Raw genomic sequence first — 18,352 nt, forward strand, 5'->3', positions numbered from 1 at the left:
TATTATTATCACCACCATCACAATCATCAATGATTGTTTTACCCTGACACATAGTTTTCAGGGTTATTTGAATAGAAAGTAAAAAAGAACTGATCTATGTTAGATTTTTATTTATTATGCATGATTATTATTAATTAATTAATTTATTTATTTATTTGTACTTTATTATTTCTTATAAAGCAATAACTGATTGATAAGATATATTTACAGAAAAATGAACAGGTAAACTCATATGAACTAACATCTGAACATATTTTGTGAATTCTTCTTTCAACCCATCCACAGACTCCCCTGTTCTCCAAATCAATTTGACCCACAAAGACTTCAGTAAACTGGGTCACTACACTAACAGATGCATTTCCAACACAAGTTATTACAAGTGCTTTCATCAGCGATCAAGATCTGATTGTTCTCCTCAGAGTCGCGAACAAATAATATGGGTTTGACAGCCAACAGAATTATCTGGTAAACACTGAGCAGCACCAACCTGCACCACAGATCTGCAGAGTCTAAGTCTAAGTCACGCACGCACGCACACACACAAACACACACACACAAAAAGGTTGCACTGTGAACTGTACAAAATAAAACAATAGGGTATATACGGAAGTACTTTTAACTTGTCATTAACCTGGGTTAAGCGCTTCCGTTAAACAGTATGCCATTACAAAATCAGCGTGTTTAGGGTCTGTTTTCTTTAAAAATCAACAATCTTCACTGGCTGAGTGATATCCGATATAAAGTGGGTCTCAGATTGTACAAGAAGCACTGCATTAAATTACATTTTCCCCCGCCATGTCTTTAAAATAAGAACATTTATTTTACCCCAGTATATTTAATGGAGTTTATCAGTATGGGAAGAAGCACTAGCTCTGCATCTACCCTATTTTTGTAAATGATACATATTACAATACAACACAATGTTTCATTATTTAAGAAAAACACAGTTTCCTTAAAAGTAGCAGCTTTGGACAATGGTCCTAAAAATCTTCGTAGTTTAAGCTGTAAAGCAGACCAGACTTCATGCCGCTAGTTAAAACATCTTGTTACGACAGACTAGATTTTCAGCAACACGCACCAAGCGAGTGGGGTGCTTTTTTTCCTGAGAAACATCTTATTTCTTTTATCATTCACACCGCTAGCCTTAAATGAATATTACAACAGGATAAAGTGAGTACACCATGTCAATGTCTGAAAGGAGATCAGTTCCTCCAGGCTGTCGAAGCTCTCCAAGGAAAATTCATTTATTCAGCATCACCACAAATCCATACTCAGCAGGTGAAAATCTACACTCATTTCTGCTCTTTGATGAGGTGAAATGTTCGATAAAAAGAAACATTAAAACAACATCAAAGAAAGCACGAGTTCTCCAGGCTGTGGAGGAATTAGAGTGGTGGAATTTAATGTGGAGAAAAAATAAATCAATTCATAATAATAAAGGAATATATATAAATATAATATAATATGGGCGACGCAGTGGCACAGTAGGTAGTGCTGTCGCCTCACAGCAAGAAGATCGCTGGTTCGAGCCTCGGCTGGGTCAGTTGGCGTTTCTGTGTGGAGTTTGCATGTTCTCCCTGCCTGTGGGTTTCCTTTGGGTGCTTCAGTTTCCCCTACAGTCCAAAGACATGCTCTTTAGGTGAATTGGGTTGACTAAATTGTCCATAGTGTATGAGTGTGAATGAGTGTGTATGGATGTTTCCCAGAGATGGGTTGCGGCTGGAAGGGAATCAGCTGCGTAAAACATGTGCTGGATAAGTTGGCGGTTCATTCCACTGTGGCGACCCCAGATTAATAAAGGGATTAAGTCAAAAAGAAAATGAATGAATAATATAATATACATCATAATAATATCCGTAATTTAGCAGATTTCTGTATTTTGTGATTCATGTTTTTGTTTTTGCCCTTTTATTTATGCTTTTGAATTGCATTATGCATTTCTTCCAACAACTTTTAACCTTGAAAAGTTCGAAAAAGTGGATTTTATTAACATTTTTATTAGTTTAAAGACATACAGCTGAAGTCAGAATTATTAGGCCCCTGTTAAGTTTTTTTTTTTTGTTTTCTGTTTAACAGAGAGAAGATTTTACATTTATAACACATTTATAATCATAATAGTTTTAATAACTCATTTCTAATAACTGATTTATTTTATCTTTGTCATGATGACAGTACATAATATTTGACTAGATATTTTTCAAGACACTTCTATACAGCTTAAAGTGAGATTTAAAGGCTTACCTAGGTTAATTAGGTTAACTAACCTTAAAATGGAAGTCAATGATTCATTTGAATTATTCAGCCGTCTGACATGTTTACTACAAGATATCATAAATCTTTCAAAAAAATAGAATATATTGTTTTCAAAGGACAATTAAAAAGAATATATTTTAGAGCAGTAATCACGATACCGTGATAACATGAAACCATTATATTTTTATCCAAGGTTATCATACCGTCAGAATCTTATACCGTCCCATGCCTAGACTTAAAACGACCCATAGTTAAAACCCATCTACTCCCCAAAATTGGGGCAGAAAGGTCTTGGCATAAGGTCTCCGCAGAAGTGCCTCTGACGGAGCAGACCGCGTTTCTGTACCCACATGACTCGCCCGAGTTCACGTTTCTTATTTTCCGGCAACTTAAACTCAGTTTAAAGTTTGCAGCTTGCGTATCCTCCGATCTGCGTCGCAAACTCGACGCCAACAAAGGACTTCTTAAAAGACTCCATCTTCCACGCAAGAGAAACTTGCACAGACCCACTAAATCCAGGTATTTAGCCATGGGTTAAGGTTGTACCCCATTAACAAAAAGGTGTTTTTATAGTCCTGGTGGTCCTTAATAGTTGTGTGGAACTGAGTTAGATTTGACATTCTTTTATCTAAAGTCTTTCAGTTCCCTGCTTTCTTTTCAATTTTTTTCTAATTTTTGTTGTTATGTTTTGTACGTTTGTTTGTTATATGTTAGACAAGTCAATAAAGAATGCTTTAACCACGCTGGATTATCTTTGTTTTGCCTCACAGAAAAGGTCACTTTAACGATAGACCCTTGCTACAAGCTTATTAAATTTACTAAAACTTCTAAACTATTCATCTACTTTACAAGAAGTCATGAGCGGCTGAGGTCATTGTTACATTTATTTTGTTAAATTATTGATAAGTTAATTATGAATATTCATAATTAATAATAACTCGTTATTATTGATCATTAATATTCATAAACTGAGCTAATTTCGCTACACCTTTAATACCTCTCTTGCACAATATCCTGAACATTGTTCAGTCTCATGTAAAAAGTATAGCCTGCCTTATGTGAATATAGTTAAGTATCTTACATGTATGTCTAAAGTTAAGTCAAATATGTATAATTAAGTATCTTATCGTTAAGTGTTATGTGTATGGTTAAGTATCTTATAGTATATCTTAGTTATGCGTAGTTTTTTTTTAGCTCCTATGTCCAGTGTTGTGTTTGTATTTATGAATAATTTATGTAGCACTGTTGTCCTGCAAGACACAACATTTCGTTCCTCTATATGTTCAGACATGCAGCGGAATGACAATAGAGCTCGACTTGACCTGAATATATATTATTTCTTATACATTATATTATTAACTAAAATGTCAATAAAAGTCACTTTGTTAAACTGTAGAGTTTTTCGGAAATTTTAAAGATCAACGTTCCATAATACAATTCACAAGCGTAAATAAATGGAAAACTCTTAGAAATCACAAAATATGGAAACTGTTAATGAACAGATATTTTATAGTGTATAAATTTACCTTCCAGAAATATTTAAAAACTGAAATTTTAATTAAAAATATGCATTGCTAAGAACTTTTAATTAGGTGGAATGCACCGCAGCTGTGTGTGTGTGTGTGTGTGTGTGTGTGTGTGTGTGTGTGTGTGTGCAATGCATTCTGGAAGTGGTAGTTTGTGATGTGTGTGTAGTTCACCAGCGATCTACAGTCCCTGGATCGCTGGTGATTGTCACAAGGATAGTCACAATAGCCCTCGTGTGACTTTGTTTTCTTTTTTAATTATTTCCCAAATGATGTTTAACAGAGCAAGGAATTTCTCACAGTATTTTATATAATATTTTTTTTTCTTCAGGAGAAAGTGTTATTGGTTTTATTTTAGCTAGAATAAAAGCAGTTTTAACCTAAAAGCATTTTAGGGTGAATTTTATTAGCCTTCCTATGCAATTTTTAATTACCCTAACTTGCCTTATTAAGCTAGATAAGTCTTTAAATGTCACTTTAATCTGCTACTAATATCTTGAAAAATATCTAGTCAAATATTATTTACTGTCATCATGGCAAAGATAAAATAAATCAGTTATTAGAAATGAGTTATTAAAACTATTATGTTTAGAAATGTGTTGAAAAAATCTCTCCGTTAAAAGGAAATTGGGGAAAACATATACAGTGGAGCTAATAATTCACAAGGACTAATAATTCTGACTTCAACTGTACATATTAGAGTAATTTGTTGCAAGCATAAACATTTTAATGCTGCTTTTTCTTTCTTTATTCTCCCCGCAGACATGGCTCGCCTCTCTAAACAGCTGTAAATATTGAGACGGAGCCTTTATTGATGGCGATCTGACATGCCACCTTCATGATAAACCTCCTTTGAGGCATCCATGAAAAGAAAAAAAAGAGGTATTACAGGCACAGACGAGCCAGTCTGGAACAGTGTGCCCTTCAGATAAAAGACATTAAGTCTGGGGTCTGGACGGTGAGTGGCTTTGGCTCATAAAGAGTGAGAGAAAGCTCTGGGGGAGAAAGCTGCATCTAAATAAAACACACACCTGCAGCTACAGGACAAGATGGTGGAAGCTGGAGTGAGCAGTCATTCATTCATTCATTCATTCATTTTTCTTCAGCTTAGTCTCTATTTCAGAAGTCGCCACAGCAGAATGAACCGCCAACTATTCCAGCATATGTTTTTTTACATAGTGGATGCCCTTCCAGACACAACCTAGTACTGGGAAACACCCATACACTCATTCACACACTCTCTCATACGCTACGGAAAATTTAGTTCATTCAATTCACCTATAGAGCATGTCTTTGGACTGTGGGGGTAACCAGAGCACCCGGAGGAAACCCACGCCAACACGGGGAGAACATGCAAACTCCACACAGAAACGCCAACTGACCCAGCCGGGACTCGAACCAGTGAACTTCTTGTTGTGAAACGACAGTGCTAACCACTAAGTCATTTAAAATAGATAAAAAAGTATAATAGATTGGTGTTTCCCAACACTGACCCTGCAGGCACACCAGTGCATATTTTGGATGTCTCCCTTATCTGACCCACTCATTTCAGGTTTTGGAGTCTCTTATAATGTTCTGATTAGTTGATTCAGATGTGTTTGATTAGGGAGAGGTTGGAAATGTGTACTGTTGGAGTGCCTTCAGGAACAGGGTTGGGAAACACTGGAATAGATCATACAAAAAATCCCTTAATTTTAACACTTCAGTAGTAACACTTTAGTTTAGGTCACAATTCATGAAATTAACAAACCATTAACAAACACTACTAAATGGAATCATGTTAATAACATGCTAATTCATCTTGAAATCATGCTGATAATATGCTATTTGATGTTAGAAACAAGTTAACAACATGCTAATTTATGATAGAGACATGTTAACAACATGCTAATTCTGGAATCATGCTGACAATGTGTTATTTGATGTTAGAAATATGTTAACAACATGCTAATTAATGATAGAAACATGTTAACAACATGCTAATTCATGATAGAAACATGTTAACAACATGCTAATTTATGATAGAAACATGTTAACAACATGCTAATTCATGTTGGAATTATGTTGACAATATGTATTTTGATGTTAGAAACATGTTAACAACATGCTAATTAATGATAGAAACATGTTAACAACATGCTAATTCATGATAGAAACATGTTAACATGTTCATTCATGTTGAAATCATGCTGACAATATGTTATTTGATGTTAGAAACATGTTAACAACATGCTAATTAATGATAGAAACATGTTAACAACATGCTAATTTATGATAGAAACATGTTAACAACATGCTAATTCATGTTGGAATCATGTTGACAATATGTATTTTGATGTTAGAAACATGTTAACAACATGCTAATTAATGATAGAAACATGTTAACAACATGCTAATTTATGATAGAAACATGTTAACATCATGCTAATTCATGACAGAAACATGTTAACAACATGTTGATTCATGTTGAAATTATGCTGACAACATGCTATTTGATGATAGAAACATGTTAACAACACACTAATTCATGACAGAAACATGTTAACAACATGCTAATTCATGACAAAATATGTTAACAACATGCTAATTCATGACAGAAACATGTTAACAACATGCTAATTCATGTTGAAATCATGTTGATAATATGCTATTTGATGTCAGAAATATGTTAACAACATGCAAATTCATGACAGAAACATGTTAACAACATGCTAATTCATGACAGAAACATGTTAACAACATGCTAATTCATGTTGAAATCATGCTGATAATATGCTATTTGATGTCAGAAATATGTAAACAACATGCTAATTCATGATAGAAACATGTTAACAACATGCTAATTTATGATAGAAACATGTTAACAACATGCTAATTCATGTTGGAATCATGTTGACAATATGTATTTTGATGTTAGAAACATGTTAACAACATGCTAATTAATGATAGAAACATGTTAACAACATGCTAATTTATGATAGAAACATGTTAACATCATGCTAATTCATGACAGAAACATGTTAACAACACGTTGATTCATGTTGAAATTATGCTGACAACATGCTATTTGATGATAGAAACATGTTAACAACATACTAATTCATGACAGAAACATGTTAACAACATGCTAATTCATGACAAAATATGTTAACAACATGCTAATTCATGACAGAAACATGTTAACAACATGCTAATTCATGTTGAAATCATGTTGATAATATGCTATTTGATGTCAGAAATATGTTAACAACATGCAAATTCATGACACAAACATGTTAACAACATGCTAATTCATGACAGAAACATGTTAACAACATGCTAATTCATGTTGAAATCATGCTGATAATATGCTATTTGATGTCAGAAATATGTTAACAACATGCTAATTCATGATAGAAACATGTTAACAACATGCTAATTCATGTTGAAATTTTGCTGATAATATGCTAATTGGTGTTGGAACCATGCTAACAAGATGCTACTATGTTAACAACATGTTAGAGTCATGATATCAACATGCTAATCAACGTTAGAAACATCCTAACATGTTAATTCATGTTATAATCATGCTAACAACATGCTAATTAATGCTAGAATCACGTTAACAACAAGCTAATTTATGTTTGAATCATGCTAATTTATGCTAGAATCATACTTACAACATGCTAATTCATAGAATTCTAGAATCAGTGAAATTTAAACCACACTGAACTAAACTGGTCTTAATCTCTGAAAACTGTACCGACACAGTTTCAGTACTAGAACTTCTATGTTAAGCTGCTTTGAAATAATCTACATTGTAAAGATGAATTGAATTGAATAGATTCATGCACTAAGTCATGCTTCATCATATAATGTAATATGCTTTTTTATTATTTTATGTTGCTTTTAGCCAACTTGATACTTCATCATTCATTTTTCTTCAGCTTAGCCCCTTTATACATCAGGGGTCAATGAACCACCAACTATTTCAGCATAGGTTTTATGCAGCAGATGCCCTTCCAGCCACAACGCAGATCTGGGAAACACCCATAGACACTCATTCACAGACACTCATATATAGCGCATGTGTTTGGACTGTGGTGGGAAACCGGAGCACCCGGAGGAAACCCACGGCAACACGAGGAGAACATGCAAACTCCATACAGGAATGCCAACTGGTCCATCCATGACTCGAACCAGCGACATTCTTGCTGTGAGGCCTCAGTGCTAACCACTGAGACACTGTGCCGCCCCTAATATAATATAATATAATATAATATAATATAATATAATATAATATAATATAATATAATATAAAATAATATAATATAATATAATATAATATAATATAATATAATATAATATAATATAATATAATATAATATAATATAATATGAAATGTGATGGTTTGCATGACCAAATGTTTCACAGTCGAAATGTCATTTATTCTTTGCTTGAATAAATACATAATCTACAACATTTTTTTTACACAATACGTAAAATATGTATCTGTGTTTGAAGAGATAAATAAATATGAAATAATTTGTCAAAAAATAATAAGGTCAAAGTTTAGGATAGGTTTAGGATAGAATTAGGGATGCAGAACAAGAACTAATAAACATTTCATTTGTTAATAATAGGCAAGTAATGAGCCAGTAGATATTAACATGAGGGGCGACACGGTGGCTCAGTGGTTAGTCTGTCACAGTAGTGTATGTGTTTGAATACGAGAGTGTATGGGTGTTTCCCAGTACTGGGTTGTAGCTGGAAGGACATCTGCTGTGTAAAACATGTGCTGGATAAGTTCATTCCGCTGTGGTGACCCCTGATGAATAAAGGGACTAAGCCAAAGGAAAATGAATGAATGAATAATAACATGAATCGTGACCCAAAATACTAAAACAAATGAATGCAAAAAATATATATATCAAGTGCTCATTCATACTTTTAATGAATCCAGATTAAAAATTGAATTAAAATGAAAAGTATATGATAATATAAATTCATTGTAACACGTGGATGACAGAGACAACGTTAGGATCCAAGTGCAGGTTTATTCGGTAGTCAGGCAAGCAAGGGTCAACACAGGTGCAAACAGATGAATAAAGGCAAATCCAGAATCGTAGTCACTATAACAGGCGAGAGGTCAGAAGGCAGGCAGTGAACATGGACAAACAGACAAACTTGGCAAGGTTGAAAACACTGAGAAACAAGACTAAGGAAAACGCGTTGAATTGTCACTTTACAGGTAAACAAGACTCGGAAAAACAAGTGATTGTGTGTGCTGTTTAAATAGTGTGTGTAATCAGTCTAGAAGCAGCATCAGCTGTAGGAGTCCAATCGGTGGAGACTTGGAGCAGGTGTGTGTGTGTGGCATGACTGAATTTGTAGTTCATAAGATGTAGTCCATGTGAATGTTTACCAGCGACCTCTGGTGGTTAGATCGCTGGTAATCATGACATTCATAAGGCGCACTAAATAAGTTTGTAATTGATTTCTCATGAACATATTTTTGCATTAGATTGCCATTCATTACATTTTAAACATGCATGCAATCTTTTATTAACTGAATTTGAGCTTAAATCAGCTTTTGAAGCTTGGAGTACGTGTATTTTAGCATCACATTTTAATTAAAAGCAGAAAAGATAAACACTGATGTGGAGATTTGAATTTTTCTTTTTTTAAATATTAAAACTGACTTAAAGTGAGTGCTATAAATCCTATCATCACAAAAATCTTATATCCAGTGTGATAAATAAAACCAAAATGTCACTGATAAACAATAGTGAACTGACAAATCACGCATCCCTTAAAACACTAATCCAGTGTAATATATTTAACTAAATCTAAATCAATATTTGTAATCTCGGTAGTCTTTCCGTCCAAAAAAAAGTTGCAATAGTTTCCATAAATGTGTAAAAATGGTGTGGTAGCAGCACTCGCTCAACTAATGGAGTGAGTTTGTTCAAGAGACCTGTCGGAAAATGTCATTATTTTTCCAATTTCATCTGGTGACGCAAGCGGCTCACCTTAAACCAACCTCAGCCTGGAGCTTAAGAGGAGAAGCCAATCTGATTGAACAGTCGAGAAAAAAAAAAAACACACACAATAAAAGCAGCAGAGCACAGAAAAGCTATTCTCCAGTGCCTGTTAGAAAGAACACATCCAGACACTTCACCTGCTGGACTAATTTATGTATTCATCTGTGTCATTAGCCCCTTTCACACATACAGACCTTTCCGGAAAATTAGTTTCATCAATTTTCCAGAAAGAGAAGTTGTAACATTACCGGTAATTTGCCAGAATGCTGCGCTGTGTAAACGGAGAAGTAAAATTGCCGGAAAGATCACGTTCACGTTTAGAACTCGCTGATGTGAGACGTGTACTCCAGCCAATCAGAACATTCTGACGCATTCACATCTGCGCTGTTTATGAAAATAAAAGCCTTTGAATGTGTTTACAAACACATTAAGCTGCTAGATGCTAGTCAGATAATGTTTCTATGTTCCTTCTGAATGTCAACTGTGTAAAGAATTATCAATAAAATGCTTATGAAAAACTGCTGTTTGTTTACCTTCAAGCTCTGCTTCAGTTGCTTGGCGCTTGTGCACGTGAAGTGCAGGAGTGCTCCGGTGAGAGCCAGCACACACACACATATTATGTACATCTCGACAATCACAGAATTTGTAATGTAGCCAAAGTGTAAACATTTAGCTGTGGTTCATGCTTCTGCCTTTGGATGTCTCTGAGACAAAGCAGCTGAATGAATGATGAAGCTTTAAATAAAAGTGAAACCATCAACAAAAGCATGATCTCTTCTATGTTTGCAAATACAAGCACAGCTGTTTAGAGCTCATTTCTGGTTAATGATGTCAGAATTTGCCGGTATTCTGGAATAGATGTGTGAATAGCCTATTTCTAGAAAAATTCCAGAACATTCTTGCCTGTGTAAACAGCGCTTTTTTGAATTTACCGGTCAATTCGTTCCAGGTAATTTTCAGAATATTTACTGGTATCACTGTGTGAAAGGGGTTATTAACACATGGGGCCCTATCATACACCCGGTGCAAGACGTGTTTGGCACAATTTGTTGCTATTTTCAGACCAGCGCAACTCTAATTTTCCCATTTTGCAGCACGTTGTTTAAATAGTAGTTTTATTTGCGCCACTTTGTGGACTCATGGGTGTGCTGGTCTAAAAAAGAGGTGTGTGAAGGAGCATTGTTGGCGTGTTGCTATTTTGAGGAACTGAAATAGACTGCGTTATTGACCAAGTGAAAGCTGGTCTATAGTCCAGTGCAGAGCGCATTAGTTATGCACTTATGCAGGTTCAAACGCTTAATACACACAGGATGTACAGCAATACACAAATATCTATACTTATGAAATAAAATTAAAAGATTAAAATGTTACCAAAATTATTATTTACAACATAAATATAAAAACCACTGCTTCCTTGCCTTCATCTTCATATTGCCTTCAATAATATTTTTATTATTATTATTAGTAGTAGTAGTATTTTTTATTATATGCATATTTACATTTGTTTTAATAAAAACATGTTTAGATTTGTCCTCCTGTCGGGTTTTGAAGACGTGTGCATCAACATATGGAGCATAAGAATAGGATGTGTTTGGATATAACACAGTTTTTTGACCACACTTTATAATTATTGTTCATTTCTTCGTTTGCAGGAAATTAGAACTGAATTTAGAAATAGTTTTGAAACAAATCTTTGCGCTTAACAAACGAAATTAAATATGTAGGCTAATGGATGTCTTCAGTGGAGTGCGTACAACACCATTTCCTTATGCGCAAAAGTAAAAGAGTAAAGTAAAGAGTACAAGTAAAGTAAAGAGAAAGTAAAGAGGCCGAATGGAGGAGGCTCATTCTTAATCCTTGCTGCAGATGATCTGTTAAACTTCTCGCTAGTGAACTGTTCAGTTTTTCCACTTACAAATTCCACCATGTAAAATGTGCCACAAACACCCAGGACTCATTAAGATAATAAGCACAACCCTGTTAGACTATGTGCTGGGGCGCAGAGCATATATTTTATCCTTAAAATAGCAAAAGTGGATTCAGATACGCTCTTAATGCTTTTGCGCCATGCGCTTTAGACTTTGCGCCAAGATTGTTAAAATAGAGCCCTAGAAATGCAGAGGTAATCATTTAGACCAGTGTTTTCCAACCCTGATCCTGGAGGCACACCAACAATACATATGTTCAGGTGTTGGAGTCTCTTCTGATGTTATGATAAGTTGATTTAGGTGTGTTTGATTAGGGACTGTTGGTGTGCCCTAAGGAACAGGGTTGGGAAACACTGATTTAGACAATTTATTTATTTGAAATGTAGCTTTGCTATAATAAAACCCATACACATAACTTTTCCTAAATGTGTGCAAATGTTATTCATTCATTCATTTTCCTTAGGGTTTGTCCTTTATTTATTAGGGGTTGCCACAGCGGAATGAACCGCCAACTATTCCAGCATGTTTTATACAGCAGGTGCCCTTTCAGCCACAACCTAGTATTGGGAAACACCCATACACTCCCACATTCACACACTCATACACTACAGATAGCTCAGTTCATCCAATTCACCTATAACACATGTCTTTGGACTGGGTAAACCAGAGCACCCAGAGGAAACCCACGCCAACACGGAGAGAACATGCAAACTCTACACAGAAATGCCAACTGGCCCAGCCGGGAATTGAACCAGCAACCTTCTTGCTGTGAGGCAACAGTGCTAACCACTGAGCCACCGTGCCACCTTTTTTTCATGACATAAAATTCCCATGAGTTCAGCAAGAGACATACAGTACAAGCCTTAATACCCTGAGTTCACTTTAAAGGGTTAAAGTGAGGATAGAGCAGTCAGACATATGGAGGTCTCCTGTCCATTCAGGTTATTCACCTCAGAGACCCTATGACAGCTGGTAAAAGCAGCTTTACTTTTGTCTTAAATCAGCAGAGAGAATTCCCTCAGGAGACACTGAGCACCATAAGGATGACTATAACACACAGAACAGGTATTTTTGGGGTAATTTTAAGAAAGCACATGTGACAGATGTCAGGAAATGTTACTTCATTAAGGCAAATGACTTTCCGGCATAGTGTTGAGATGTTGAGGGGGTTAATGTCCATCAGAGGTCATGTAGGACAGTGGCTGAGTATTATGACTCAGCCTAATGAGAGCTGACATTAACACTGAGGACTGAGGGTATACGAGTGTATACTGTGTGAACAACATACAAACAAACTCGATGTTCACTGACACGCATCTAAGCTTTGACATTAATCGTTTATTTTGAAAAAAATATCTCAGAACCGCCAACTATTCCAGCATATGTTTTACACAGAGCCCTTCCAGCTGCAACCCGGTACTGGGAAACACCCATACACTCTCAATCACACACAAACTATTGCCAATTTAATTTATGCAGATCACCTATAGCGCATATCTTTGGACTGTGGGGGAAACCGGAGGAAACCCACACGAACACAGGGAGAAAATGCAAACTCCACACAGAAACTGGCCCAGTTGGGCACTCAAACCAGCAACCTTCTTGCTGTGTGGTGACAGTGCTAACCACTGAGCCACTGTGCCATAATCTGACTTTGTTTTTCAACATATAGACACTTTCCCCAGCATTTGCAAATAATGTTTTACAGCACAATATTAAACACACCGCAGCAACTGAAGTCTAATATATTCCATGGCATTTGCAAATGTTCTTAATCCAGCCAGTAACAACTCAGCCCACCGCAATAAACAAGAAAAACGCAGACAACCTCAGTGCATGGCGGTGTGTGTAAATGGGGCACTGCTGACTAAGAAGAGGGTTTTTGTGCTGCAGTCTTCAGGCCAGAGGGAGATGCAATGCAGAAACGCCGCCGGGGACCAGAGAAAGAGGACGGAAGTGGGAGAAACTCACCCCAGGACGGGTGCGCCAAAGCCAGAGGCGCAATGTGGGTCAAGACGGAGCGGCCGATCACATCCGATTAGAGGCAAACAATCACGGCTGCGGGCTGAACTTCTCTGATCCACTGACACTTCACATCAGCCGCCGTTTGATTCGCGACACGGATGCAACATGACATTTTGGAGAGGAAGATCATTCATAAAGCAGAAATGTGAATCTTTAGAAGTGCTGGCCAGCAAGAATTGATTTTCTGAATTGTTTTAGGTGTTTATTTTTCTTGGAAAGTGCAGGTGTTGTTTTTCTTTAATATTAATGCCAGTTGGTTTCACATGTTGTCATCGAATGCAGTGGCGTTTTGACATTTTAACAGCGACTTAAGTGTTCAGATGGTTTTAGGGTGATTTAATATTCAGCTCTGCTGTAAAAACAACCCGTGGGGATATTTGAAGGCTGATTTAGGAATGATTTCCCAAATATTTCGGCCAAACATAAGAAAATTATGGGCTTAATATAGCGTACGTTGTAAAAAAAAATATCCGTAAATTAGCAATTTTCTGTATTTTGTTATCCATGTTTTAATTTTTTGCCCATTTATTTATGATTTTGAATTGCATTATGTGATCTTGGTCTTTCTTCCAACAATTTTGAACATTGAAAAGTATGAAAAAGTGAGTTTTATGAACATTTTGAATAATTTAAAGTGATATATTGTCTGGGTTGGTTTTGTATATTACGCTACAGAAACCTTATAAACTGCTAGTACATTTTCTCTTATTTTACAGTCTTATATATTATTTCTTATACATTATATTATTTCAAACTACTGAAATGTCGATAAAAATCACTTTGTTAAACTGTAGAGTTGAATTTTCCACATCAAAAGTCTACAGAGCAGAGATCAACATCCCATAATGCAATTCACAACCAGAAATAAATCACAAAATATGGAAACTGATAACAGATATTTTTACCATGAACATCAAAAACAATTAATAGAATTATATGCAAAAATGTTAATTTAAATAGCAAAAAAATGTAAATAAGTCAAAAAGTGAGACACTAAGATACTTAGAGGGCACCTATGGTAAAAAAATCTACCTTTTAAGCTGTTTGGACAGACATGTGTGTAGGTATAGTGTATAGAGTGTCATATTGGGGCACCTTATTGGGAAGACCTTTTTATGCCACACATTTCATAATGCCAGAATGACAATATAATAGTGTCACAATGCAGGTACACTCTTCCAAACAACACATCATATTTTATTCTTAAGAATATTTAATTGAATTATAGTCATTTTACATTTAAATAATTACTTCCTAAACAAATAAATCATAATAAATAGTAATAAAAACTAAAAAGTGCAAGATAAAAAGTAACAGAGGCTGTGATATCTGCTACCAGATCTGATTTCACTTGTCAGGCACCGACATTAAAATATACTATAGTAATTTATAGTAAATACTACAGTGTTTTTTAACCCTACTGACACTGACACCTCCAAAAGATATAGAGAGGTTGCGCAATCAGCATCACCAAAAATAATTGAGGTCATGTCCATGTGTTGTGTGATAAGTCAATATATTGATTATTGTGACCGGCCTAATTGAACAAAGCAATTACGTTGTCTCAAAACAATCAAGAATTGTATTTTAACTTATTTTAAATAAGTAGTTTGAACAAACAGAAAACTAAGTTTGTACTAAGTACTAACTTAGTACTAAGTTTGGTGAACTGAATAATTTAAGTATAGTCTACAAAAGCAACAAGTCAAATAAACTTAAATATGCAAGTTTTTAGAGACTCCATTACACAATTAAATTGAGACGAGTTTACTCAATTAATTTAGTTCAGTCAACTTATAGTCAACTTATTAGGGTTTTCAGTGTGTGTAATAACATACAAAGAAAAAATGTTTAAATAAATTTTAAACAAAAATATTCACATTATGATGAATAATTACACCTGAAGCCATTTGTTTTCTGATTTAACAAAAGACCTTGCACTTAAAAGGTTGCACATATTAGAAATTTACAGTCAAGACTACATTGGTGAAAATGACCTATTTTTTTCAAAGGATTAATTATGATTTTGAGCTCACTACACTTGAAATCTTCAGTTCATGCATTTTCATAAGTTAAATTAACTCATATCTTTAAGTGATAAAATTAAGTTATGTTCAGTCAACTTTACTTAATTGTTTATGTTTATGTAGGGAACTAGTTTTATGCTAGCAGTCGATTAGCCTACAAGTTGACGTCATAGTTCCTCCACTCTATAAGAACGGTTCATTGTCGGCGCCAATAGCCTTGTGGTTAGTGCGTCGACACCAAGCGGCAACCTCCTGCTCTCCCTCGGGAAGCCAATACGGAAGTAACTGAAACTGCAATTCATCAAAATTCCGCTAGTCCTGGCTCCATAATAGAGCAAGTTGCAATTGAGCCCACTGTTAGAATGGCCAACTTTACAGCAGAAAAAAAGGTGTTTACAGCCTGGTACAAAGAACGATTTTGGTTCACATAGCTATTATTACCCTCCATGACAACTGTGAGGGGGGTGAATTTTTTTATAACTCATCCATTTCCTTTATATTAGGTTATATTAAGTTTGCATAATTAAGGGCGTGGCCACTTGAGTGACAGCTAGGTTTCGCTGGTCACTGTCACTTCACCTCAGCTGAATCCGGCAGATTAGCCGCTGATCTCGGCATATTCATCGTATTTTTGTGTTGTTTTATGTGGCTTTACAGTCAGTTGCTTTTTGGACTTATTTCTTACAATTATCAGATGATATGGGATGCTGTGTGCATTTAATTGTGCTCAAAAACCATTCACGTGGCCTCCGTTTCCCTTGTGAGTAAAGTTATATACTTGTATACCATCTCTATAAATGTATTTGTTTTATTTATCATCAATATTTTTTATTTATCATTTATCATTAATATTTTTCTTTAGACCCGTAAAGCACTCCAGAATGTGACAGATTGATTAGCTGTAGGCTCTAGAAGAGTCATCTGAAGCGTTATCATACAGTGTTATGCTGGAGTTCATCAATAGTCTTGCATTTACTAACACAGACTATATTTGAAGTGTTTGGAAGTAATTCACATTTTCCTCCTGTAGAAAAACGACATAAGAACAGTGTTTAGTGGCTCACTGCAATACTACAGTGTTTTTAAAAGTCTAAACACTTTATTGATATAGTGTACAGCCAAGCACATGTGGTCAGAACACAAACGAGTCACAGGTAATGAAGTATCAAGCATTTCTCCCAAAGTAAAGTCTGTCTGCCAGGTCTAAGCAAAGTGCCAGCAGGTGTCTGTAGCTCCGCTCACTCTCCGGCCTCTTTGCCCTTGTTTGGTATCCCGCCGTGGGTGCGATGACGCGCGAACAAAATGGCGACGGTTGGCCGCGCCTACTTGTAGCTTCTTTTGCAGTGTTCAAAAACCTATGGGTGACGTCACTGATACTACGTCCATATATTTTACAGTCTATGGTCGACACATAGCACCAAGGTGCTCACGGCGACTCGAGTTCGATTCCCGGCTTGAGGTCCTTTACCGATCCTTCCCCTATCTCTGCTCTCCATACTTTCCTGTCAGTAAAGTCTCCACTATCCTTTCCCAATAAAGGTGAAAAACCCTAAAAAATTATTATTTTAAAAGAGCGGTTCATGGCAGAGATGCCCAAACGAGGGTCTCATTTATGGGAACCTCAAGAACTGTGAAAACATACTTTTACATTTTTCAGAAACTGGAACATAATTTGGGTCTGAAGGGGTTAAAAACTTATTTAACAACGTTTAGTCTTTTAAAAACATTATAAGCCAAATACGTGTTACGCTTGTCACCAAACTCTTCTAAAAGTCCAAATATTATTTTGGAGACAGTCCAAATATGCATCTGTGCGCAAGGTTTTTCTTTCATCACTTGATGCGCAGTCTAAATGATGAGGGAAATGACAGTAATTTAAGGATTAGCCGCTCATCAGCCGCGTCGGTGAGATAAGACAGCATTTCTCCAGCTTTTGCACTCTAACAGAGACAAAGACGCCAGCGGTAGAGATTATTATTATACTGACGCCTCACAGCAACACATTTAAAGGTCATGCATTTCAGTCTGTGACTTTACATTTACATCTACATAATATTAAAGAGAAAATCTGACTTGGTGTCGCGTTGGCCTCACTAACTGCATGAATATGATTATATCACTGAATGCCAGAACATCATTTATATATAAGGCAACTGTTTATGAGTTTATTCTGAGATAGAAGACCGTGTCTGCTCGCATTAGAGCAATCATTAGTTACACTCACTTTAAACCGAGAGGAAAGACTTCTTTGAATGCCTTTTATAGCTGGAATATTGTGTTCTTTGTTAAATAGGTGCAAAGTGCTTACTGTATCTTATTATTTTGAAAAATAATTTATGAGAATATAGAAAGCTTACAATAATAAATGTGCAAAATACATTCCTGGATTTTTTTATATGCAAGATGGATGCATTTGTTCGGCATTTTAATTGGATTTTTTTTTTACAAATCTCTGTGAATAGCATCTATGCTTCTTCTGAAGTATTCAGTTATGGATTACTAATTTATTTATGCATTTACTGGAAATGTATTTATTTATAATGCACTAACCTTTCATTTCAACTTTGGCA

This window comes from Danio aesculapii, chromosome 16 (assembly GCF_903798145.1).
Source record: "Danio aesculapii chromosome 16, fDanAes4.1, whole genome shotgun sequence".
Lineage (NCBI taxonomy): Eukaryota > Metazoa > Chordata > Actinopteri > Cypriniformes > Danionidae > Danio > Danio aesculapii.